Raw genomic sequence first — 26,044 nt, forward strand, 5'->3', positions numbered from 1 at the left:
TTTTGGTACAATGACATGGAGAAATGTTACACAACATAGTGATAAAATGAAGATAATAAATTTCCCACTCTGAAATGATAAATTATAGTCTGGGAAAAGGAATGACATTTATTTCAAGCATGTTTAATCCAGAAGTGGTAGGTTGGTGTAATACGCTTTCCAGTAACCTCATTTCTCTCCTGTGAAAAGAAGACTAATATCAGTGGAAATGCTGAGTGCATTCGGAAGGCTTTGAAACCAATTAATCACCTGCAGTATTTTTCATAAAACCTGATTTCATTTGGGACAAACTGGGAGCTGAAGTAATTTAAGGATGTCAGATTAAAAAGTTTTCACAGGTAAACATGCAATGCCATGAGCATCAGAATTAATGACTCCTGCTTTCCAATGGATTTAGCTCTTGTGTCTGTGAAGAGGCACACCCATTTAGGCTGTCCCTGCTTTCATGGCCGGGGCTTCTAGCCATAAGGATTTAGGGAGGAATCTGGGCTGACAGACTGGGTGGGAGGCACAGTACACTTCAGTATTGTAACTGCTCCTGACAATTGAAGCTGTAGGGTGAACCAAGGAAATGGCATCTTCCTTGCAGTCTAAATACTGGGAGGGAACTGTGTGAGATTGCAGCCGTTTTAATTTTCTGGGATAGTGTTGTCACAAATGTGCCATGCGGTTTAAATGATCTGTTTTAACTCACAGCAAAGGAAATTTTCCTAAGTGACTACTTCAAAGGGGAAAAAAAAGGAGAAGATGTAAAACCTAACAACGGACCTTCTGCATTCTTCTGGTTGTGGTAGCAAAGTGGCCTTGATATCAGGTGGGAAATACTCAGTGTCCTCGCAGCTTCAGTTTCAGAGCTGGTTTACTCTTTCACCCAGAATAAAGATAAACTGAAATCTGTTTAATTTATCATCTGGATTTTTTTTTTTTTTTCCAGATAAAATTAAAGCATCTTAAATCCATTTTGTTTTGGAGGGATATAATTTAGCTCAGGATGTGTTTTCTAAGAATGAGCTCCAGAGATTTACAAGATAGCTAGATCGATGTGTTGTGACTGGACACATTTTCTCTTTCCCCTTGTGTCCTTCACAGTGTGAAGAGGATGTGGGCAGAGCCCTCTGCTCCCAAACCCATGGCATCTCTCTGCATTCTTTTATATAACTACACAATGAGTTGGGATGAAATGTGCAACCATAAATGTGCAGTGTCATTTAATGTCCTGCAATAGCTGTTCTGAATAAATCAGGGCAGTTCATTTACTGACATGCCTTCCTTACCAAGGACTTTATCTTTAAAATTTTACATAAGAAATACCAACACTTCAGTCAGATAATATTAGCTTTACTACACTGAGCAAGTAACAGGAGGAGTGGATGAGCATGTATAAAGAACTTTGCTGGCTGCTTTACTAAACTATTTTCATATTTCAAATTCCCACACACTAGTTCGTAAGTTTTAAAGTCAAATAAATCTGAGATATTGAAGAACTCAGTTTATGTAAGTTCTTAAAAAAAAAAGTTTGATTAATATTTGTTTTCACCTACTTCATTCCTTAGCTGCACAAACATTTTTGTAAGACATAAGGGTTTTATTTTTCAATGATACATATAGCTGAGGGTAGGGGGGGAACAAACAAACTAGGTTAAATAAACTCAGAAAGACAACAGCCAACCTTTAAAACCCTGTCCTTTCTCTCTTTGATCAAAAGATACAAGGGAAAAACATAAAGACAAAAGAAGCTATTAGCAACTTAGTTTACAGCTTCACTGATTTCATCGGTGTGGTACTAGTCATATAACTGGATCACATGTGCAGGGAAAATATTTTTTTCTAAGTGTCAAATGCAAGGATTAGGTTACAACTGCAGCCCAGTTGTTGCTTTATGAAATGCAGCTGTTTTCTGTCATTTGATAACTAAAGCCAATCACGGAATTAAATACTGGAGAATATTTTATGTTACATTTTGCTTTTAATCTCCCACTGACATTGCTGCTGTGCTTATCTAAGGTCCTTCCACCACAGCAACATACACTATTTCACTCAGTCATTTGATTCCCTCCTTCTAGCCACCATCTTCTTCCCACCTATCTTTTCTCTTCTCATGCTCCTCCCCACATTCCCTTTCTGTTTCCACCATTTCTTTGGTCACCTGTGTTTCCTACCCTTCTCTCTCCTCTTCCTGGATCACATTTTCTTCTCACTGCAATTTGGGCCTTTCTTTTTACTTTCAGTAGTCAATCACCCAGCCCTGGCTGAGCTTGCAAACTCAACTTCTTGCCTCTCTGGCCCTAGCCCTCCCTTTGGCCACCACACCAGCTAAATTCATGCAGACCCCAGAATTGCTCTTCATTCCCCACATCCACCTTCCCCCATGGCTTTTCCCCCATGCTCCCCTCTCACCTAGTTCAACTGCTCTTGTGCCAACACCTCCATTACCTGTGTAGGTGGGGCACGTGGGGTCTGTCCCCATCAGCTCTTGGTAGCTCTTGGGGAAATCTTTGTCATTTCCATCCGGCATATGTTGAGGCACCAAGCCCAGCACCACAGGGACAGCAGGCATACAAGGATGGTGGGTATAGCACAACAACACAGCACAGAGATTTCACTAACAATTTCCAAGCTCACAGAGTCAGGTATGAGGCAATCTGGGCTGAAAGTGACAAGCGGCTTATAGAAGAAAACTACAAAGTCCTTTTGAAGATAACAGTTTTTTTTTCTATTTCTCAACATAAAAATATCTAATATTCTTACTATAATCCTCTTGATAATGAAGAACTGATGCAGTTCCTGTTTTGTATGACTCTAGTTAGACGTCTATTGTTTTGTATGCACACACACAATACCTAATGCAAGATCTTGTGTTGAGATCCTCATCACCAAAAAATCATTAGAGCTTCTTCCACCACCAGCATGAAAACTTAATACAGATTTAGTCATATATAATTGGCTTTTTCATTATAAAAACTTTTGATCATATTTGAAAGGACTTAAAAAAAAATCTGAGCATAAAAAATAAACACCCAGATACCTTGGAAAATAGTAATGGATTCACTTCTGTCCGTGGTCGCTTGAGTCACGTTTCCCACCAAGATGCCTCCGTGGGACTGAGGGCAGAGCAGGTCTCTGTGAGTTTATATTAGAATAATGCTTAGATAAATAAACTAAACTTGGGGGCTCTAAGTAATCAAAACTGAACCCAGCACTGCAGGAAAATGGAGGCTCAGATGTACTTTAGCGGTGAAGACAGGCATGGCCTGCTCTCCTGGTATGTAATCTAATATCCTCTTCTAAAGCTTAACAATAACGATATGTTTATTTAACCGTTTCACCAAGGCCTCTGCTTCCTCATTCAGAATGATGTCCTGACAGTGGCAAACTGAAGGAATTTCAAGGAAACAGAGTTATCATCCTCAAACTCACCATAAAATATGGTATGCACTTTCATCATTGTTCACAGAAAGCACTGAACTTATTTTCAGACACGTATCTCTCAAGCGTGCCTTATTTTGAAGGCTACTGGTCACTTTTATACAATGCTTGCTCTGAGTTTGAGGTAATTTCAGTGCCCCTTCTACTGAAGAAAACGTGCTGGATCTAAGGAAAGAATTAAAAATGATTTATTTTCATTTTACCGAGAAAAGGGTAATTTATGGGGAACATTGCACCTGTGAAACTTCCCACCGTCTTGGTAACTCTGTAATCAATGCACCCTGCAACAGGCACAATTTTCCCTCTGTTTAGCTGGTCTAAACCTGAAATGTCTACATCTGAGGGGAAAATACAGGTGGGATGTTTGCTCAAGTTACGCAGTGGACAAATCCCTTTGTAATTACGCTGCACACTTCTACTTCCCGCTACGGACAAGGGAATGAAAAAATAATTACAGCAATTTGCCAAATAGGTTTACTAGGCTTTTGGAAATAGGTTCTAAGAAAATAGGGCTTGTGTTTGAAGATAAATTCCTTAGCTTTCACTCTGTCAACATATAATAACAAGCTAGTATAGTATGAAAGAACTAAGAGGGTAAGCAAACCACATCCCACTCTAGCAATTTTTCCTTACAAAATAATGTATTGTCCCTTTATGTTGTAAGTCAGAGTGCTGACTTCAGATAGTCCTCCCAATGGGCCAGTCTGAGAGTGCAATCAACCACAATTTCTGAAAAGCTTTCCATAAAAACAAGTTCTTTCAGAATATTTTTAAGAGCATGCTCAGAAAGCAAAATGCTTTTGTACTAATAGCTACTTGCAATAAATAAGAGGAAAGTTCTATGTTTTTTCTTCCTGAACCAAGTGTCATAACTCAAAACCCTCTCAGCTGTCTACTGAGGCAGAGCACTTGCAACCCAGGCTGCTCCTCGATGTCCATACCTGTGCTGTGCAGGGTGGTCGCTGGGATTCCAGGCTGGCATTTCACTTTACAGTGGATGCTGCAGACACCACTCAAAAAGCATGCTAGAACATGTGGCCATTTTCAGATTTTAACATTTTCTTTCTCTTGATTTTTCAAAGCCTAACAGACTTACAAGTATTGTCACTGAAGGAGGAAAAGATTTATCATTAATTGGTCCTTGAGGGAGTATGGCTGATAGAGCAGTTATCACAGAATCACAGAATCATCTAGGTTGGAAGAGACCTCCAAGATCATCTAGTCCAACCTCTGTCCTAACACTAACAAGACCTCCACTAAACCATATCACTAAGGACTACATCTAAACGTCTTTTAAAGACCTCCAGGGATGGCGACTCAACCACTTCCCTGGGCAGTCCATTCCAATGCCTAACAACCCTTTCAGTAAAGAAGTGCTTCCTAATATCCAACCTAAACTTCCCCTGGCGCAACTTTAGCCCATTCCCCCTCGTCCTGCCACCAGGCACGTGGGAGAATAGACCAACCCCCACCTCTCTACAGCCTCCTTTAAGGTACCTGTAGAGAGCGATGAGGTCGCCCTGAGCCTCCTCTTCTCCAGGCTAAACAACCCCAGCTCCCTCAGCCGCTCCTCGTAAGACTTGTTCTCCAGACCCCTCACCAGCTTCGTTGCCCTTCTCTGGACTCTCTTGAGCACCTCCATGTCCTTCTTGTAGCGAGGGGCCCAAACCTGAACACAGTACTCAAGGTGCGGCCTCACCAGAGCCAAATACAGGGGGGACAATCACCTCCCTAGACCTGCTGGCCACACTGCTTCTTATACAAGCCAGGATGCTGTTGGCCTTCTTGGCCACCTGAGCACACAGCTGGCTCATATTCAGCTGCCTATCAACCAGTATTCCCAGGTCCTTTTCCAGGACCAATTATTAGTCCTTTTGCCAGGTAAAACTACCAAGCTGCGTAATCCACAAGCTCATAATTATTCATTTGGCATGATTTTACACAAACAGATCAATGCTGTCACTGGAAATTATGAACAGTATGATATCTGTTATGGTTCTTCTTATGGGTGCAGCATAGGCAAATGAAATGAAAAATCACCCATTTCCATTCTGACATTTTGAATTTTAATAAAAATGTCCTTTTCTTTTTATTATTAATAACATCCATATAAACATTCCCCAAACTTTTGGAAATGTTCCAAGCTGACACTTGGTCTGATGGAGCAGAAATGCCACTGCAGAACCTGGTAAAATAATTTGCATTATATATATATATATATATATATATATATGCAATTTATTTTATATATATATATATCTTTGGCTGAAAACTGAATACCAATCCCTTTACTCTTCCACTGGCATGGAACTGCATGGTCCCTAGGGAAGAGTGCACCATGACAATGTGGAGCAAGGCAATTCTCCCAGCATAGAGATAAGGAAATAACTCCCCAAAATGGTGCTAGAATAAGGGATGCACATGTAGACCAAGGTACACCATGTCTGGTGGAAGTGCCAGACCTGAGGTATAGGGTGACAGGGAGGGGGTGAGATAAGTCTCACTTCCCAGGAGTCTGGGATGAAGGCAGGACACCCTGCATCCGTCACTACAGGGAGAACGTAGTTCCCAGAACCACAGAGAAAGTCCACTCAAGCAGGGCCTGACCGCTGGTCAACCAACGGCCAGTAGACTGTGGCCGTCTGCCGTGTGCAGTTTTCCATTTCATAGTTTAGTGTTGGTGAGTCTTCATCTCTCTCAACTTCAGTAAAAGTTATCAGCATCCCAGGGTCCCTTAGAGGACAGCAGGGGGCCTCTTGCTCTAAAACTGGGATACAATTTAATGAATGCGATGCTTCTGGGGAAAAAGTGTTTTAAATACTCTCCAGGCCACTGTAGAAAAACTACATCTCTAAAAGCAAAGAATTAGCTCCTCTCTTACACCTTATGCAGAGCTGATCTTCATGGCTTACTTACAGAAATGTTGTCACTTCTCCTGTAGCAGCTGTGATGGCTAATTTCACATCTTGTGACCCACCACTCTGGTTGACCTGGCCTGTCATGGTTATGGCCTCACTTACCTAACCAGGCAGGCTGGAGGTGACCATCCATATCTGTTATACCACCTTTGTATAATATTGCATGTGAGGATCCCAAAGCACGTGCCAGATGTAAGCCTCCAAACCCTCTTCAATTCTTCAAGTGCTTTCATGATGTGCCATTGTACAGCCTTGTCATGGCAGCGGGAGTTGTTTTGTATTGACAGTAAAATATTTCCGCTAACTTTAGTAGGCTCCATACTATTCATATTTTCTATTGTGTTAAAGGAAAATGAAGCATCAAAAGAAAACCTTCAAAGAACATTGATAATTATTACCACAGTTGTACAGAGGGCAAAAGAATAAATTTACGTTAGTTTGCATCAGCTGCTGGGCCTTCAGTAAGCTTGTGCTTTTCAGAATCACAGAATCATCTAGGTTGGAAGAGACCTCCAAGATCACCGAGTCCAACCTCTGACCTAACACTAACAAGTCCTCCACTAAACCATATCACTAAGCTCTACGTCTAAATGTCTTTTAGAGACCTCCAGGGATGGTGACTCAACCACTTCCCTGGGCAGCCCATTCCAATGCCTAACAACCCTTTCAGTAAAGAAGTTCTTCCTAATATCCAACCTAAACCTCCCCTGGCGCAACTTTAGCCCATTCCCCCTCGTCCTGTCAACAGGCATGTGGTTTTGTCAAGAGACAAGTTACATCCTGGCTTCTCAGGGTGTAAGAAATGTGAAATGCTTCACTGTGCATCACAAGTCTCTGTTGGAGGTGTGTGGACCCTGGGGGTAACCATGCCACTGCGGGACACAGCTCCCCAGAGAGCTGCCAAAGGGAGCACTACATTGCCGGAGGTGTCTGGGAAAAAAAAAAAAAAGAAAAAAAAAAGAAAAAAATAAAAGCTTGAAAAAGTCTCCTTTAGTCCTTCAGTTAACATTATTAGATGCTAACTGGAACATTGTTCTCTTACAGACCAAATTTTTGAGCTCTCTCACATATGGTGTCCAAAAATAGGTAAGTGCCTTTACTGTTAAATTTGTCTCCTGTTAGCCTCTTTCCTTTCTTACTCTGTATCATTTTTTAACTTAGAGTTTCCTGAGACTCTCAGGAAGGACACACGCTCTGTTTTGCAGCCCTGAATCCAGCTTAACTGAGTGATGCCAGAAAATTTCCATACCCAGTAATGTCCCTGTTGGCAGCTCATTAAAAAAAGGTGCAAGAGGCTCCACTGTCCAAAGCCAGCTGTACCCGGCTCTGCTGCTGCCCCTTCCCAGCTCCAGCTCTGTAGATAACAGCCACCATTCTGGGGGAGGACAGGTGGGTCAGCAGGCTGCAGAGGATGGCAGTAATCAGATAGGCAGTGGAGAGATCATGGTCTCTCAATGTGCACCTGAGACGCATCAAATATTCACACATTTTAGGAACACAGCTGTGAAGCTGAGAGTGAATCTGGCCCTGAAATATTTCATTTGAACCTAGACCATTGTCTAATAGGCTGAATAACAGAGATAGGAAAGGGGTGATTGATCTAACTGGAATGAATTGTGCCACTGTCTTTCCAAATTCTTCACTGAAGTAAAACAGAAACCTGCTTTTCTTTTTCTATTCTTTATTTTTCCCCATGTCTATGACTGACAACAACAACAACAACAGCAACAGTAACAACAACGACAACAACAAAAACAACAACACTATTGTTCCTCAATTTTTCTTCACATCTCGTGGACAATTGGCCATATCATAAGTTAAAATGAAATTGGAAAATATTAAAAAAATAAAAAGACTGGAATGTGAAGTTGTAAAGGCATCAGTGATTGCTGACAAAAGCCATTTGCTATTAAAAGTTTGATTTTTTATTTTATTTTTTTAAACAAGTCAATAGCATAGCCACTGAGAGGTCAGAAGAGAAGATCCTGTGTATTTGGCACCAAAAAGACTAAATACACAAGTGGGACTTCTGCCATCTGCAGCCCACCCTCTCCAGGCTGAGGAGGAGCAATGCTATGCCATGGATCTTGGCCTTTCTAATGGAAAAAAAAAAATAATAAAATTTAAAAATTGTCTTTAGAATGCAACAGAAATGCAGTCAGCTTGGTTGCTCGGGGCTTGAGTAGAAATTCAAGGGTCCTCCTGTCTTCATAGTTCTTCTGTATGTGCATGAGCTAGACAGCAGTAACCTTGTTACTATTTTTTATTCTTATTCTATTCTTATTGTTATTATTATTATTACTGTTATTCTATTCTTATTGTTATTGTTATTCTTCTCCTTGCAATACAGGGGTTGCAGAGAGCCCTGTGTGCTAGCTGCTGCCCAAATAGCAAATAGACAAGATAGGCAGAGGAACGATGTATCTTGCCGGCTGCAATCCACCCAGAGCCCAGCCACCTCTGCCTCTCCCCAGAACCATGCTCTGAGCTGGGGGTCCTGTGGTAACGCCACCAGCAGAAAAGTTGCATGTGTATTTTCAGTCTGTTTATTTCCAGTAACAACTAAAAATCAAGCTTGTTCCTTTAAAACAAAATTTCAGGAATAAAATGTTCCAGCTGTTTCAGATCTTCAGCTGCGTTTCTCTTCATTTTGAAGGCACTCAGTGATTTCTGCTCTTGCATTTATACCCCCTTTCAGCCACCCTACTTTCAGACTCTATACTTTTCCCAGTCTCTGAGAAAACAAGAGCAATCAATCACCTCTCAGCCTTTGGAGTTACCTTCTCTTGTTGTGAAGTTCAGTCACTAACAAAGGCTCTTGGACTTTGTTTCTGTGAGCTGTATTCTCCCTCTTCTGCCACTTGCTCACATGCTTTATTTTAAACATGTCAAAAGCCCACGTGCATTTAGGGAAAATAAGCATACCTTTAACTTGGAACATAGAAATTGCTCTGCTTGATCTTGACTGAGACTAACTAAAGGTCTATGTTTTTGATGAACCGGGCCTTCAAAATGCATGGATAATTTATTTATTTATTTATTTATTTATTAAATAAGCTTTTTTTATAAGCTTTTTTACTGATGTGAGTGTGCCCTTTATTTATTTATCTATTTTTTTTTGGATGTGCTGAGGCCCCAGCAGCTCCTACATGAAGATGAGAGATCACAGAATCATAGAATCATAGAATAGTTTGGGTTGGAAAGGACCTTTAAGGATCATCTAGTTCCAGTCCGCTGCCATGGGCAGGGACACCTTTCATCAGACCATGTTGCTCAAAGCCCTATCCCATCTGGCCTTGAATACTTCTTTGTGTCTATTGATTTTAATACATACTTTAATTAAAGGACCAAATTGCTTTCCCCCTACACACCATCTCTGCCTGGACCATCAGAATGGTAGTGGACTACAGTCTGAAGAAAGAGGAGCCTCACAAAACTGTTCATCTCAGAAACAGCCTCCAATCCTTCTTGGCTGCACTGTTTTTCATCTTTTTAAGTATGGGAGGAAAACTATCCAAACCCTTTTCAGTGGTTTGTTTCATTTATTTGTTTGTTTTATTTATTTTCTGGACCCGTCTGTTTGATCCTTGCTCCTGTATCCTGACTTTTTATCTGCCTCATTCGATCTGGGTGCGAGCATAGACACCTTTGTTCCCTTGCTTCAAACATGCCCTTTAGATAGCTTTATCTCTCAATTTAACCAGTACCTAACCTTGGCTTGCACATTTATTTCTTCCCTGTGGTACTACTGTGCCAGCTCCCCCTTCCCTAGCAAAATAAGGAAAAGAAACTGCCTCCAGGTACCCCTGGCCACGAGGGAAGGCTGTGGACTTTCTTGTTGGGAACTGGACATACACTTCCTGGGCATTCGTAGGAACCAAAGTAAATTTAAGTTTTCTCACACCCTACAGACTCTGCAGAGAGCCTTATGGCTAAGGTCTACATTTCTTCAGGGCAGAAGCAAAGCTTCCAGTGGTTTATGACCCAGGAAAATGAGGGTGAGTTACTCTAAAACTCTGACATCACCTTGACAAATGTTAAGTATTTTCTTCTGAGCATAGGATCAAGTAAAATAATATATATATATATAAATAAAAGAATTACATATAAAAAAAACCACACACAGCAACAACAACAAGACCCAGAATCATTTAGTATTGGAAAGTGTATCTCTTTCCATAGCCTTATTTTAAAGAGCTTAGCCAAATTCCATCTCTGATCCAATTTTCACCCTGATGCAGATACCCAGTGCAAGCAGATATCAATGGCAAAGTTTTAAGTAACTGAATCTTGCATTGCAAAATGACACAATAGAGTCAGAAAAGCCTGTTGTCTTGCATCTGTTATTTGATTCAATGTCTCTAACATCTGGAACATTAAACTGCCATTCTGATTTTTTTGTTGAATTTTTGTAAAATTAGATTTCTTGTGTATTTTTTTTAAAGATCTCTGAGGGAACATTCACAGTTTTGGCAGCCTCTGCTATCTTAGCTCTAATAATGCCCATATTTTGAGAGACAAAACGTACGTTGATCATGCCATGGATTCCTGTTTCACCAGATGCATTGTTTCAGGCCTTTATGATTTCATACTGGATTTCATCTCTTCTGAAGAGAAAAGAGAGACATGCAAGAGAGGTTCAGGAACATTTTTCCCATGAACATGTTTGTCTAAGATATGATTAAAAGGGCCTGCTAGGGAGAAAATACAGTATTTTTCTTTCAAAAATTTACATGTGTCACAGCTAGGTCAAAATTGATTTTTTGCATGCCCAGTTTATTACGTTTCTAAGGATTTTATTTTTGTGCTCATTACAGCAACAGAGCAAAGTGTTTTTGGCCTAATTGCCTTCTTTCTTGGGAAGATACTTGGAGTAAGGGCCTTAAAAAATTTCCTAATGATTCTTTTTTTTTTTTTTTTTTCTTTCTGTCTAGGCTAAAGGCTGTGGTGATCAAAGATGAATGAAGATGTTGGGGTGAGCAGAAAGCAAACATAGTGTTTCCACTTTGCATTCAGAAAACTCAGATATTTGGAGTTCTATTGCAGAAGTGTGTGTGGGGTGTGTGTGTGTATGATAATGTCTCCATGTTGACCCAGAACCAATGGAAATTTGCCTTGTTACTCTTCTCATATAGAAAATAACCGGTCTGTCAACAAAGCCCTACTTAATGAAATCCTTGTTTTATGCTCCACGTTGGCTTTTATATGAAAGTGTTGACTGACAAGCTTATTCAGTGTTAGTTTAGGGTTTTCCTGGAAGGGAATAACATGTCTAGATCACTTTTAAAACTTAACAAAGTACAAACCAACAACATCCAGTGGCAAGGCTGGGTGAGCAGACTTGTTCTGGATCCCACTGCTATGGCCATCGCATTGAACTTCCCTGGACTCTCAGCATCAAGATGCTGAGCAAAAGAATGGAGACAGTAGGAACAGAAAAAGTATAAATATTGCATGTTAAAAATTCCCCCCCCCTTCTCTTTCCCTTCCTTTCCTCTCCTCACACGTACTTTGGCATTTATCTACCATGACAAGCCCCATTTCTCCTTTTAAAAGAATGTATAAATGAGCTATGAATATTTGATCCTTTTTTAAACAAATATTTTGGCTTGACAAGTCACAGCAGATAAGACTACCCAAGATGGTAGCCAGCTGTTCTGGAGGAGGGAGTGTAGGTAGGGTGGGGGCCAGTGTTGGAAGCATCACCTTTTCCAAGACACAGCACATAGTCTGCTTCATACAGCCATCCATTGTCCACAGGAGCAATCATTTGCTGTTGCAAACCTTCTGTTTTTGCACAGACTGCTTCAAAGCCCTTGATGATTCTGTGTATTTGTGCCAGAGGACAAATTCTGTCAAGCCTACGCTCCACTTTAGCACGTGTGTGAACAACCCAGCTGATTTCATTGGGAGTATTCACAGCTTATAGTCCAACACCTCAGTGTGTCCTTCCAGGATCATGGCTTAAGCAGTGCATAATTCTTTCTGTCAGGGGTTTCAGGATGTTTTTCTCTGTGATTCTGGATAAATTGGTTCAATTTACATTGAATTCAAATTAGCTACTTTATAGGGAAGGTACCGTCTTCACATGACAGTGAAATTCAACAAATTAAATGACTAAATGTCTTTGTTCTGAGGGGTACCCATTTATGGGTTTGCCCACATTATATTTCAGGCCTCATTTGCAGGGATTTTCTAATTTGCATACATTTTTCCTAGGTATTTATTGTACTGTATTTAACTTTTGAGCCAGTGATAAATAAGTAAATTTTCAAAATATACCCATTTTTATCTGTTTGAGCTAAAGTTGGGAGAAGTGAAAGGAGTGTTTGAAACCCAACAACTCTAGATGCCTGTATGTGAGCTTAATTAAAGTGTTCTTTTTCTCTTTAAAACCTATTTAAACTATATTTTTAATGGGATAATATAGATGGTTTGAGGGGATTTTTTGATTTATCACTGGATTTCAGTTCAAAATCATCTATTTTGGGGAAATTTTTGGGTGGAAAAATTATGAAAATAAATCTTTTTTTCACTCATGTTTTCTTGTTCTACAGTTATTGTTATGGTATTAAAAAAAAAAAAAAAAAAAAAACTGAGTTTCTGCAGCATTCACCTTTTGTCCTGAGGTAAAAGGTGAGCTTTATATTTCTTGGTGAGAAAAAAAAAATGAAACACACCAAAATAAAACAAACAAAAAAGAATGTTGCATTAGATGAAATTACATTTTCCAAAGGTTTGGACACGCTTTTCTGTTTTGCTGCACATTTACAGAGCTAATGTGAAATTCATTGAAGTCAACTCAAAGTGTCCTAGACTTCAGGAGACTTTCCATTTGGCACAAGAGAGATAAAGTAGTTGTCTTTGTGGAAATCGTTCTGCTGATGAGACTCCTTTCCAACATGTATTTTAATTTTTATTGCAGCTTTAAACCAAGCAACATTTTGAAGATTAGACAACAGTGGAAATTACTGACAAGCACAGGAAGATCAAACAATTTAAAAATATCTTGTTTAGGACAGTTCTTAACCTCCACCTGAACCACCTGCAAAATTTGTATCAATACAGCTTTCAAACACTGTGATCCTATTGTCCTTTCCAGTCTCTAAGATGTGCATCACCAGGATGGTGAAGAGCAGCACCCTTCCTTCACGTGGCCTCAGCTCTACAATGTAACATGGACACATTTCTGCACTAGCTGAGGTGAAGCAAGGTCAATAAGGTTGAAGGCCTATGGTCCCTACCTTTGACAGTTCAGCATGGCAATGTTATAAGTATCTTACAGAGTGTTTTTACTTTAGGTATGTATCTTCAGCAATTAGACACTGGACAATGCATACTAAAGCCCTCTGAAATATCAAAGGCAGAAATATCATTGTGCTTCATGTATAGATCCAAGAACTTTAGGACTAAAACTCAGTTATTCTACAAAGCAGAATACTTGCAGCCAATGAACAGTACTAATGTCACAGGAACACACTTTCCCTCTCAATGCTGTTTGGGGGGTGTTCAAGAAAGGACGGTGGGATTGGTGGGAGAAAGTGTTTTGTTTTTTTAATATTTAGTGCACGTTCTTTTGTATTAAACTTCCACAGATGAAAGTGCTCATGGTAATGCACCCTCATGACATTGTGTTTGAAAATATTACTCCTTCTTCAAAGAAGAGAAAGGGAGAAGCTGTAGCTTTAAATTGTATGAGCATGGGAAAATCAGACATGGTAATAAAAGTAGATGTTTGAGTGTGTCAGATAAAATTTATTAGATAGGGGTCTCCAGCTCAGTGCATTCCTATGCTAAATTCTTGGTAAGCTGCCAGAAAATGAACTTGGAGCATTAGCACAGTAGAAAATATTTATACTGGTGTAAGGCTGCTGGCTATGATATGTTGCTGCTCTTTTAGAATATCTGGCCATAAATTCAAAGACATCAATAGAGGTCAAAATACAGGGAACTACATAATTTAATGAATCAATTATATGCTTACCAGACAATAAGTAATACTATCATAGAAAAAAAAATGAATTATTAACATGTGAAAATAGTATGTGAGCTACAAAACACACACAGCAGCAATCAGGGTTAGGTTTCTAAAAATGTCTAGTCAGTCTAATTGATTTCCCAGTAAAGTCAGCACAACAGATTTCTTTTGCTTTGTGCTCCCTTTTTCAAGCGTTATCTCCTATATGAATGACCGTGTGAAGACATTCCTCAGCGCACCTCAGCGCTGGCTTCACTTACTACTGCTGCTGGCTCATATTTCATTAAAATTGAGCCCATGAGAAGGACTGTTAAATCATTTTCAAACATATTCCATTACTTTTACTTTATTAAGATGTAGATTTTATATCAGTGATAAGTTCAATTTGCAATGACTAGGGCTACCTTGAGATCAATTTTTGACTTTCTCTGAATTCTGGCCCAAATTCAGATAGTCAGCATCTTTCAAAGAAATTTTCAAAACTGTCCCATATAAAGGAGGCTCATCTTCCTCTCTTGCCTTGAGCAACATTTCCTTGCATTAGCTCTTCTCTTCTTCCTATGATGTGCTTGTGCATTTAGTACTTATGGAGATTTTCCTTTGCAGTTTAAGGAAAAAAACACCTGCTATAACTCACTCTCCTGCACAAAGATGCTTTGCTTGGCCAGTGGGCACTATGTGTCTCAGTATAGGTCCATGGGGTTATAGCAGACTGTAGGTACTGCAGCACAAATTGTCAACAATCCAGTTATATATTCTCTAAAGGCACAGAAATTGAGAAGTAAAACAGAAGGCTGACTCTAAATCTACTGAACCGTAGACAATTTTCCTCCCAAAACTGAAATCATGATTACATATCAACCACCTGTTAAATATCTGAGGCTCTATTTCCTAATATATATACATACATATATATATATATATATATTTAAACTACGATACTGCAAGCAAAACAGCAAAATAATTCCTTGTTTTTGGGGGGGCTTTTTACAACACTCAAGACATAACAGTTTGCCTTTTAATGATAGAAAAAAACATAAGGTCAATGTAAGGCCATGATTACCCTGACATTTTCAGATTGGAATGCTGATTTTCCTTCAGCTAGAATGGTACAAATTCCCTTTGAATCCATGTTCCTGCAGGGATACAGAAATGCTCACCTCAAATCTTGTCCTTTCATTTTATACTAAGCAGGACAAAAGAACATTTCCCAGCATCAGTCCCAGCTTCCACAGAGTATTTATATCAATCAGACTGACACCTGTTTGTTGAATTAGACTAATTGCAATTTCCCATTTACTCATAACCTTGACTTTAAGAAAAAATGCAGCAGACCGTCAATTAAATCTAACATATTCATTTCATAGTATCATTAGAAACATGAAGGCCAAACACAGACTAAAAGCCACGTCCCATATTTAGTACTCAGATTTTAGAAGAAATATGTAAGATTTTACTGAGGCTTTTTACTGAAAGGACAGTTCAAAAATAGAACCTGGAGGTATGTATAAATAGAGAAATTCAGATGAATGATAAATCAGCTACTCTCCTCATGTACTTTACTAAGTCAATATTAATACTTCAAAAGAAAAATGGAACTATAATGCATCAAGGTTTTGAAAAATAATGTCACTGATGGGAACGGAACTCACATCTAACACTGCCAAGCTGTGCTGGACTATAAACAGTCACAACGGTATTTTCTTATTGTGTTTTAGCAGTAGCCCATTTTAGTTAAATACATGTGGTTCCTTAAGCTGATTCAGGAGCCATGAACATATACCACGAACAAATGTATATATGAGGTGTCGTATTGATGTTGGCTTGTCTGCTATAGCTGGTGCAGAGTTCCCAGCAGACGGAGAGTAAAGTGTGTTGTCAAACCCCTGTCACTGAAGTTTAAGTTAACACGTCTTAGCTCATAGTTTTACCTGCAAAAAGAGCATTCATTTGGACTGTTAACACTAATTATCCACCCTGTCATAACTCATTAAATGTTCCCAATCCATGTCTAAACAAAACAAGCAAAAAATGACGTAGGATGCACTCTCCTACTCCGAGGATTGCTATATTGTTTGTCTTCTCTTTTCCTTACCTTCTCCTGATTTGCAAAGCTGCAGGTAGCCTGTGTTACCCTTTCTTACAGGGAATGTTGTTCTCATCACACAGCCACTTTGGAGATGGAAAACTCAGAATAACATGCTCAGAGTAGTGACAGATGTGGATGGTAATTTGGAAAGCTTACCTGCCTCTTTGTCAACCGGGTAAATCTATGGAGTGGTAAAATTCACTCATAGAGAAATTTTCCTCCCAACATGCAGGCAAAAGGTAATGTGTAAATGATTCTGTAGAATTCCATGAACTCATGAGAACAGTTTTTACTAGTAAAAGACACATTGAATGTATAAGCAAGGAAGACTATTTTTATTTCTCCTTGCAATAAACAAAAATTCTGCATATTGCTTCAAAATGCAATAATTTTACCTTTGTGGCAAGAAGTCTATATGGGGCCAGTAGCCTGTTTCAGCTCAGTTTTTGGTGTCCCCATATCACTTTTTCCTAGGTCTCCAAAGACCTGTAGTGATGTGTAGAGTCCTAATTTAAATTGCAACCACACACAACTTTGTGTCACAAAGAAGGGATCAGCTTGAATTAGAGTCAATATCTACTATATAGTCAGAAGTACTTCTCTGCTAGACTGAATTTACTGGCACATCTCCATAAACATGACTCTTTACTAGGAAATAGTTAATCTTTTATTGCATCAGATAGCCTTGTGGGATTGTTTTAGTGATTCATTATAGAAATCAAAGTAAATTCTACAGCATTGTGCAGTTTGGCTCATCCAATTGGAAAAACCCTAATGATCAAAAAAGCATGTGTTCTTACTCAGATATATTTTATGACATGGCTGTAAAATGTACCTACCACAGTTTTTCATTGTTTTACAGACAATAAGCACAGTCATTTTCAGGTTTCTATTGTTCTACAGCTGAAGTAGTGAATGTCCTCTTAATCACTGAAATAAGTGACAGCTACATTTACATCTATAAAACAGGCAGGATTAATTACTGTATTTCATCAAAAAACTTTATTCCTTAAACCTGTGAAAATTAGAGCCCTGACTCCAAAGATTATGTCAGCTTTTCAACCATAAACGTCTGAAAATCTATAACTTGGCAGAAAGGCTTCTTTAAGCTAAACTGTAATGTGTATGTTAGTATTCCACAAATAATTTATTTTCTGAGATCTGCCAGCCTTATTCAAACAAGGTAGTTCTTCAACTCTACAATGAGTGCCATTCATTTCAGTGGGGATAAGCAAGTAGGAAACAGATTCTAGACAATTTAAGAACTGGATTTCAAACAGTTAAATATACTGGTCTCAGAAAATAAACCTGGAACAAAAAGGTATTTTTTTTCTTTTAACAAGTATTTTTAAAGGAATCTCGCTGTAGAAATAACAAAGGGTGAAATTGCAGTCCTAAAACCTGAAGTTTTCACATTGAATCCCATTTGATCAGATCTGCATTTGAAAGTATGTGGTTGTCTTTTGCTAGTTACTTCACACTACTGAGGTGTATATTGAAATGAATTTGTTATAATCACAATTGAGCAGGGCTCCGGTACTAATGAAAAAGTTTCATTTCTATTATGCTTGAGAGAATAGATGTTTTATAAAACCAAGTGGAATTAAAGACATGCCATTTCTCACAGGAACGACTGCAGGAAGGGAGAGAATTTGCCTGTTTTTAGGTGTCTAAAGTTTGGATAGCTTGCCTTAAATTCCCAGGTCTTTGAGCGCCAGTAATGCAATTACAAAAATCCTGGGTTTTCATAGCCATTGGCTATCATGCAGTCAAGAGAGTTGTGCATCTTTTATTACTGCTGAAAAATCCAGACTTCTCTGGACACCATCTGCTACTTGGTTTTTCGAATTTCCTTATGTTCTTCCTATCTGTGGACTTTTCCAAGCCATGTTTTCCCAGTCAAGCCCCAGTATACACACTGAGCTCACGTTAAAGTTTGAGCTGCCACTTGGCATCCTAATTGAACAGGGTAATTTAACATATGCTTTGAATGTTGCTACAGCTCCTTGGTTGTCATATATTGTCACAATGCCCCAGTCTCTTAAGAGGAGATTATTCACTGTATAAAATATTTTAGTGAGAGGAGCTGTTCAAAAACACTCGCTGCAGTTATAAGTCTAAGTGATAAATATCTGAAAAGATATGAATAGCCAGTTTCTGGGTGCCAGTAAAGCTCCATTATCTAATGTGTGCCTGAGCTACATGCCGGAGAAGGGAAGAGGAAATATTGTAAAATATTATAGAAAACAGAGATGTGGCTTGTTGGCAGGTAGTCTTCCATTTATAAGCATGCAAGTTTGTACTAGAACTAAAAATGAACTGGAGTATAAAAAAACTATGGAGAAAAAATGAAAGGGAATGGTTTGATCTGGAAAAGAGGAGGTTTTGCAGTCTGCTACATACAAAGGTCTGCTAAAATGTTCTTCAGTTAGAAACAGCCCAAGCAGTAGAAACTCTGTTGTCAGAGGTCATGCGCAAGCTCTCATCCAGTCCCTGTAATAAGGAACAGATCATGGTTTTTGAACCATATGTGTGGATCTGCTCACGTCTACTCTGCTTTGGGCACGCACCTTCTGTTTCTGCAGTGTCTCTGATTTTTTTCATAGTCATGTGCCTGAACAATGAGCATTTTTCAAGATTTCTTTGAAACAACGGAGGGTTGCCATACACATTTAAGGACTGTTCTGTTGCACCATGAGAAAAATAATATAGTCTAGTAGACATGGCCAAAACTGAAGTGGCATATTCCTTTTTTTCACTTCTTGCTTCCCACTGATCTAGGGTGTGATTGAGACATCTCTTTTTTGTTTGTTTGTTTGTTTTTTTTTGTCTTACATATCCTGGACTTAGTTATTATGATTCAAACCTTGCACCTGTGCAGCTACTAGCACAAAAGTGTCAGTGAAATAATTATCTTCTGTAGTTCAGGTGTTAATCCTGTAGTTTGATCCATATGAGTGGTAAAGCTTGCCTGTTTGAGCCCTTTGCAGAGAGGGAAACTTAGAAGCATGTCGTTGGTGAGACATTACCTTAAAGGTTCAGTGTAAAATTAGTGACCAGATTTTTATTTTTTCTTTCTTTTTCCTTTGATTGTTTTTAAGTAGGTGATGAATACTTGGTAATGCACAATGAGAAATGTACACACTGGTCTGTGATCACATGGCTTTCCATGCGACAAGACTGCAAAATCTAGGGCTTTCCACAACGGAAACAATGCAGAAGTCTGCAGCACCCATGTCTCTTATGCTAAATGATGAATTAACTCCAGAACCTCAAGGTGGTTTGGAACACATTTTCTTTTCCACTATAATGTTTCATGAAGTGTGAGTTGTTGGGATTTTTTTTTTTCCCTGCAGATGTTGCTGGCAGTGCCTCGCCACATTTTATATTGATATGGTAGAGGTGACGGAAAAGGAACATGGAACTGAAATGGGTCACTATTCTCCCTGACACTGTAGCGAAAGTTTACAAGACAAACATCACAGACCTATTTTGAGTGGTTACAGAACCAGTACTTTACATGCGTCTTGGGACTCTGTTCCAGTAAGTCTTCTAAAGCCTGTGACTCTGAAAAGGACACTCACAAGTACCAAGTTATGAAGTGCAGTGTAGATTGTTGTTATTCTGGCTGTCACTGCTGATGTTTTTTAACATATCTGTATTATATGTGTATATATATGGCATATGTTACTTTCCCAACCAAACCAAGGTACCCTAAATATATGTTTCAAGATAATCCAAGTCTTATCACATTCTCATTGAGAATATGATACCCTAATAAGATACACAATATTTAAATTGTCTGGAATTCTTGGGTACAAATCCATGCAATTTTCTCTGTCATAATAATATTTCAGGATCTCCAGTGTTGTAATGTTGCCAGGTTGTCTCCTTAAATTTCTCACTCACGGACATCCCATGGTTGTACTTTGTTTTCTCTAACATTGTTCCCTTTCTTCTGAAGTGGAGTGCTGCAAATCTGTGATTTGGTACAGGTTACAGCTCAGCAACCCCTCTCACTTTCCCTGCTGCACAGAAGAGTGAGGGGCAGCCATCATCATCATCATCACCAACTTCTTAAAGCTGCCTTTGGCGCTATGACTCCGGCCATGACGAGATAAGTGAAAACCCCAGGAAAGCAAGACAAGAAAAATTAGCTGATTGCCAGCAGCTACCTCTGAATTCTGAGAAAGCATCAATGTGGCAATTCATCTCACCTAATTTCAGAAATGGGATTCAGCTCTAGTTTTAAGCACTTAAATTCTGGTGTCTACACTTGAGCTAGATGCCTGAGATCCCATTACAGGCAGTGGACATCCAAACCAGAGCAGCCTGGAGACCCACCAGAGACTCAGAACAGGATTCAGTTACCTTACTGTCAGCATCTATTGCTACTCCAAATGCCCTGGGTCCTGTCTGGCCTCCAGTTGCTGCTCTGTATGGGGTGAGTCTCCCATAGGTCCTGGGAGTGCCACCTATGTGGAGGTCTAACATGTCTGCAGTAGAGTACAAGGAAGCATGCTCCTGGATGCTGAAAATGGCCTTAGGAGCTTAAGTTGAGTTGGACACCACTGGCATTCAAATGTGTGAGCTATACATTGTGATTCCCTGAAGAGAAAATGTGAAGAAATCATCATTTTTCAGGGAAAGTTCTCCTAATCTTTTTTATGTTCTGTCTTGAAGTGGTGCTGTAAAAGAGTGAAGGGATTCAGCTACCTAAATTTATGTGCCTAGTGCCACTTCAAATGCTCAGAGATCTTCGATACATCTAGACATACAAGACTGGCAGATATGACACAGGGCCTACAGGTGATGTGGCCCCTTTGCCCTGCTGCCAGGGGCCAGGAAGGTTGTCTTCCAGCACCTCAGTTAACTCCAGATGCCTCTGTCTTGGTGCCGAGCCCCCAGTTCTCTGACCAGCTGAAGTGTATCTCATCCACTATGTAAGCAGCTACAGGTGGGTAGGATGAATCATAACACAGTGGCTCTTTCCAACACCCAGAGAACAGGCATAGAAACAGTGAATGAATTGTCCTTCCCTGTTCCTGGAGCCTGCTTTGTTCATGGAAGCTTCCAAGGTGGCTCAACTGCCATGGCCCCTGCTCAGGCCACGTGCATGGATCCTGGCTCATGACCAAAAGAGGTGCTCAGTTTTGCAGGGAGCCTGCTCCCCAAACCACATAGCTATGGTGCAATTCTACTTGCTTCTTCCATGCTGCTCCCTTTAACCAGTGCTGTCACTCAAGGAACTCCCTTCTGGCAAGCAAACCCCAGCTGGCAGCTTTCACTAGTGGTCCAGACAGCAGGGCAAAGAGCAGAGGAAACAGAACAGAAACACAGACCTATTCCAACAGCTTATCTGTGGCAAATCATATTTCAAAGGGTTTAGTTGGATATTAAGGGATGGACTGGAAACCAGGCTTGAATGGGAATGTAATTTTGTCCTTAACTACAATGCAGCTAACCTCAGAAACAATGGGTAGAAAATAAATTTATATATGTTATACCATATAGAAAACTGTAGTGAACTCTGGCCAGTGTGAGAGAATTTAAAAAAAATAAGCAAATAAATTAATGGAAATGAAAATGAGTTTTTAAGTTTTATGATAATAGAGAAGAAATTATTTTTTATTTAAAAAAAATGAAAATATAACTGTTCAAAGTAAGAGAAAAGAAAATATTGAGAGTAAAAATCATAGGAAATGGTAATAGATAAATACATAAGAACGGGCCAGGGGGGAGAACTTGGCTAAAAGTATACTAGTACATCAAGAAAAAAGGGAATAGGTTTCAGTTCCACTGAACAATATTGATTGTATTATTACCATAATTCAAGATTAAGAAGTGTGTACTCTGCTGCTATCTTACACGTTCCTGTTCACTGAGTTTATGCTAAAATTATGTGTTTTTTTTTTTTTTTAAATATGGGTTTGTGATAAATGTATTTTTTGATTACAAGCAGGATTTATATCTTAAAGGCCCTGGCCCCTGATATACTAATTATAAGTGCAAAGTTATTGGAGAAGCATTTTAAAGGTCATGACTTCGGTGATCCCCTGAAAGCAACCAACACGGTGTCCGATAATAATGTTCTCCAGCTACTGCTGAACTGGACTAAATTTAAGGGAGTGATCCAGGCATGAAAGAACTCAGACATTGGCAGACCAAACTGGCAGACAAATGTTATCTCTTTGCCTTCTGATTCTCCTCTGTGGGCCGATATCTGTTATCTATTGTTTTACACTTTCTGGATGAAACACAGCCTGCCTGGTCTAATTCTCTGCTTAGGCATTTGGGTGATGCCTCACAGAAATGTAGGTACCTGACACTGGATGTGGGGAAGTAAGAGGGGAACCACACAACAACCTAAAATAAGTAATTAAATTCGCTGAAATTGAAGAGACACTTCCAAAGCCTTTGAGAGTCCACAGAGTCTTCAGCTAACCTGACTTCAGGACTTGCTTTCAGTGACTGTATGAAGGATTTACTGAAGCAAATTCATTGAAGAGACACACAGATGAGTAAGGGATGGGAGCATCTTTCAGATGGGGAGAAGATAAGAGAGCTGGGACTGGTCAGCCTGGAGAACAGAAGGCTCAGGGAAGATCCTACCAATGTGTATAAATACTTGATGGAGGGAATGAAGATGAGGGAGCCAGGTTCTGCTCTGCTTAGTGATCAGTCAAGAGGCAATTGGCACAAATTTAAAAAATAAAAATAAATAAATTCCTTCAGAACATGAGAAAAAAAAATATATATATATTTCTCCTATAAGGGCAGCCCAACTATGGGATAGATTTCCCAGAGAAGTTGTTGAGTCTCCATTCATGGAGCCATCTGGACATAATCCTGGGCCACCTGCTCTAGCTGATCCTGCTTGATCATGGCAGGCATTGGACTAGATAATTTGATAACGTCCTTTCTGACCACAGTTATTCTCTAATTCTGTGGTCTCTTACATCTGACTAATTTCACTAGGCCCATTAGGTATGGAAAATGTGGGTGGCAACCCCACCACTTGCCACTGACGTGGTAGCTGAGTAGTTAAAGCTGCCCAGGACTGGACACACTTGTCCCACACCCCTCAGCAGTTCCTTGGGTATCTTTCTAATCCTTTATTTTGAAATTGGACCTACTTGCAAGCAAGAGGCATGCTCAGGGCATTCAGATGGATGAGGCAGAACCACAGCTTTATCCAAGAGAGATGGTGGCCACCCTCACCGGAGCAGGGCACTGCTGCAGATTAGGAAACATCTTTCCATCTACAAAACTCTAAGCTTCCTCAGGCAGGAAAACTCTCCCTTGTGGTACTGTCAGCACAAAGGCAAACAGCAAGCTGTGTCCAAAAGACAAGTGCTAATGGGAAACTGAGAGAAGGAAGCCAAGGAGACCTACCCACGCCTTTGTCTGATACCAATTTTTAAAGCCACAATCTGACAGTGGTGCCGGTCAGCAATAAGAAAAGTATAGAAACTTCATTGCAGATGATAGAGATATAATTTTTTAACAACTGAAATACTTTGAATCAATAGGGAAGCATTTTCTGTGACATTATGCAGAACTGGATATCAAGGTAGGTTCTGGGGACATCCCATAAACAACTGAGTTCTTTTCTGACTCAGTCTCTCCTGGTTTTTCTAAAAGCTTCAGATTGAGCCAGACAGGCTAAATCCTATTAAAGTCAGTAAGTCCATGTAAAAAGGAATGTTCCTTGAACTACAATAAGGTTTCATACCAATTTTCCTTTGACTATATTACAGCTGACAGTTTATAATAGAACTGCAGACTATGGTAACACGGAAAAAAACATAAAATGCAATATTTATATATTTCTAGCTCCATGTCAGATATCAGAAAGATTTTAAAAAATTACCAGGGAATTTACATCTTGACACATTCACAAGTACAGTAATAATAATAATAATAATAAATTTAATCTTCTCTGTCCCATCCTTCTCCCAACTCTGAAAAGAAGTGACAATAGAGAAGTATTAAAAAATTAGCTTGGACTCCGAGGTGAAGCTGATAATAAATGCAAAAAGCCACAAAAAACAATTTCTCTCACTGTGTGAGGAGGCTCAATCAGTAAATATGTCAATGAAATAGCTTTCTGAAATAGATGTGTATAATGTATATAACACTTTTTTTTTCTTATGGATAATTCCATACATAGGGCAAAAAGCTTTACAAAGAATTTGTGTGCCCTCAAAGAACATAAAAATATTTTAAATCTATATTTCAGATGGGAATTTTTTCTCTGGATCTCATTCCTTAAAAATCATGGGCCTAATCACTCCAGTATTGCTGCACAGGAACAATTTTATGCAGGTGAGTTACAGAATTAGCTTCCCTGAGAAGACTCACATGAGTAAAGTTAATTTTTTGAAACAGTCTGAAGGAGCGGCCCCACTAACTGAATCACTATATTTTCCATGGCATGCTCAGTGGCAAAGACAGTATTATTGCACGGAGGTTATGAATATTTTTTGGTGTTGACTCCTTCACAGCTCTGCTTTACACGTTCAACACACAGCTCCTTTGTACCTTTACTTTTTGCTAAAGGGTGTAGCAGTGTTTCACATATATTTTTACTTTCCACTGTTCAAAACATAAGCTAAGCCATTAAAAATTCACTCTGAGGATATTTTCAAAAAAATATTCATATAGACATGGTCAGAATAATTTTATATATATATACTCATTATTTGTATTATATAGCTGAAGGAAAAAACAGCTTGGCTTATTTGCTATAATAATAGACACTTCAATGGTGTAGAAGATGTACAGAATAATAAGATAGTATGCAAGCAATAGTTAAAGCATCAGCAAGTTTTCAAGATTAGGATTGCAGTGTATGGGTAAACATTAAGCTCAGGTAAATATGGAGTTAAAATGTCTTATCAGACCACAAAAAATAATTTTTGAGAGTAATAGAATTACCATAGACATACAGTTTGAGCATGGTAAGAAGGCCTTTCCTTCTGATGAACCCTCTTTGATGTTCTAACAGTAATGCAAAGGGAATGGGAATACAATTTTTTTAGATTATATAGATACTTTTTTTAACACTTTTTTTTTTTTTTTTTTTTTAGCTCTTTTTGAACTGTGTCTTTAAACATGAGGTTGGGAAAAGTTTGCCCTATCCAAGGCTAGTCTCCTCATTAAAGTCTTGTAGACACTTTCTGCCCCTGGAGAATTTTTGGGCATAAGTAAAAGCTGGGATATGAAAAAAAGAGAAGAGAAACCCAGCCTCATCCAACTTGCAATCCAGACAACGAGGAGCCTGATGATGATGTAGTGAACACTGCAGACAGGGAACTCAGTTTGAACTCTGTTTGCTTCGTACAAAAAAATCTCCACAGGTATGAGAGCAGCTTTAAACTCCAAGATACCAGCTATCTGAAAACCATTGGAAATATTAAGCAATAGGGTTATATGAATTCAGCTGAAATCCTGTCTCCTACTGGGGAAGAAAATTTCTGTTTCTTGTACCGAAAGGGGATGACTGAGGTTCCCCAAATTCCTCAGCTCTAAAAGCAAATCAGGATAAAATCAGGGGAAAAGTTTACTCAGTCACTGAACTCCTGACCTATCTGACAGTACAGCAGCATTGTACAGGGTTTGAGCTGGTGG

This window comes from Cygnus olor, chromosome 1 (assembly GCF_009769625.2).
Source record: "Cygnus olor isolate bCygOlo1 chromosome 1, bCygOlo1.pri.v2, whole genome shotgun sequence".
NCBI lineage: Eukaryota > Metazoa > Chordata > Aves > Anseriformes > Anatidae > Cygnus > Cygnus olor.